Here is a 2,309-nt window from a genome sequence, read left to right on the forward strand (position 1 = left end):
GCCCTCTGCCCTCGCCTGGGCCTGCTGGGAGCTGCAGGCCCCGCAGGAACTACCACTCCCAGGATGCCGTGCGGCAGCACCGGGCGCCGCCATGACAGTGCCTGTGTGCAGTGCTGGGCAGGGCTGGGCCTGCTGGCCCAGGGCAGCGGGTTCTCCTTCCCTGAGCCTGCCAGAAGGTAAGGCAGTGTCCCAGGAGTGTGGGGGGAGAGGTCTGAAATGTGCTGGGCAGTCGTTGTGGTGTCTGGGAAGGACGCAGCTCCCACCCCGTGGCTTGAGAAGGGAGAGCAGGGCCCATGTCTGGCTGCAGCAGTGCAGCACAGGCAGTAGCTGCGCTGTGCCGTGCTTCCAAGGAAGCATTTCTCCCTTGGGGAGCTCTGTTGGTTTTGCTGCTGCAGATGTATCTGTGCTGGGCGTTCCTGGTTCTCCTTTGGCACTTTCTCTGTGGGGATCAATGGAAGCTCCCCCCTTCCCAGCAGGTGACTCAGCAAGCTGGGGCCGTGCTGTGTGCAGCTGTGTGTAGGATGGGTGCCCTGAGCACCGCTCTGAGCGTGTACAGCTCTGTTTCCTTCAGACAAACAAACAAACAAACAGGACCTTGCCTTCTTCCTTGCTTCCTCTGCTTGTCTGTTATTTCCTAGAATCCTCCAAGTTTTCTTTTTTTTTTTCATTTCTGCTTTGCTGTGCTTTTTTTTCCCTTTGCTACATGATGGTTTTCTTTCCTTTTTGCCTTTTCTGTCTTTGTTGCTTTTTGTGTCTTTTTTTGACTTATTTTTCCTTCTTTTTTTCCCTGTCTTTGGTTTGGTTTGCTTTTTTCTTTATTTTTCTTGACTTTGCATTGCTTTTTTATTTCCTTTTCATTGATTGGCTTGGCTTTACTTGTTTGGATTTTTTCCCTGTTTTGTTTTTTTTGGTTGTTTTTTTTCCCCCTGTTGCTTTTCTTTGTTTTTCACAGCTGTGCTTTGCCCTTGTGGCTTGCTCCTCCCTGTGGGTTTTTTCCCCCTGTTGCTTTTCTTTGTTTTTCACAGCTGTGCTTTGCTTTTTCTTTCACTGTTGTTTCTATTTTTTTTCACTTTGGTTCCTCGGCTTTACATGTCTTTTCTTTGCTGTGCTTTTCTCTGCTTTGCTTTGCGTTGCTCTTTCATTTCTTCTTTTTTTCTTTTTTCTTTAAACTTCTTTGTTTTTCTTGTCTTTTATTTGTTTTGATTTTTCTTTATTTTTGCTATTTTTTCTTTGCTTTGCACAGCTTTTTAAAGGATGTTTCCAACTTTTCCAATCAGTTCCCACCTTTTCCCATGCTTTCCTATTTATTCGTCTTTTCTCTAGCTTTCCCATTCTTTCCCATCTTTGTCCACCTTTTCCCATGCTTTCCCATTTTTTACCACGCTTTTTAAACTTACGCCTTTCTTTCCTTTGTTTTCCCACCTTTTCCCATGCTTTCCCAACATTTGTCCTGCTTTTCCCATCTTTTCCTTTGCTTTCCCAGATTTTCCTGACTTCTTTTCTTATCATTCATTTTTCTGCTACTCAAGCCAAGTCTCTCCACTTTCCTGCTCTGCTTTATGGTCTTGCATGGTGCAGCGGGCTGTGAGATGGGCCATGTTCTCCTTCCCTCACTGCACCAGGCGGTAAAGCACTTCTTTTTTCTTACATTTCTTTTTTTTTTTCAGGGGTGCTGACATGAGCCGAGCAGTTCTGTTCCTGGCAGTGAGGCTGCAGAGTGGTCGGTCATGTCATCAGTCAGCGTGGGAGCAAGTGCTGCAGCTCTGCAAGCATGTGAGCCATTTCTAGGCTGCAGCTGTGGGGAAGGAGGCTCTATGTTGTCCCACAGAGAATACACAGCTTCCACACTGGCGTACTTAGTTTCCCTATGGAATGTGTCCTTCTGGGGCTGGCAAAAGGCTTAAGGGCTGGAGCTTAGCTTGTATCAATTAGTCTCGATAAGGTATCTTTAATGTAGTTAGGCTCTTAGGAGAAACATTAGGAGAAAGAGTTTAATTTGGGCTGACCTGTGTCCAGGCGAGGGGATGTCTTCCAGCAAGGTCTGGGAATGGCTGATGAAAGGCAGGCAGCGCGCCATGGTGTGAAGGCTCTGTGTGTCTCCTGTCACTGCCCGTGCCCTCAGCTCTTTGTCCTCTGACACGACAGCATAAAGCGAGGCAGGGGACGCAGTCTGTGCTGAGATTTTAGAGGCAGTGCTGGGGAGCGTGGGAGCAGTCCAAGCCAGGCAGGCTGCCTTTATTTTCAGGGGCCTCTGTGCAGCAGCAGATGTGCGTTTCCTAGAAGTACGTGATGGATGGAGCACATGCTGG

This window comes from Numida meleagris, unplaced genomic scaffold, assembly GCF_002078875.1.
Source record: "Numida meleagris isolate 19003 breed g44 Domestic line unplaced genomic scaffold, NumMel1.0 unplaced_Scaffold409, whole genome shotgun sequence".
In the NCBI taxonomy this organism is placed as follows: Eukaryota; Metazoa; Chordata; class Aves; order Galliformes; family Numididae; genus Numida; species Numida meleagris.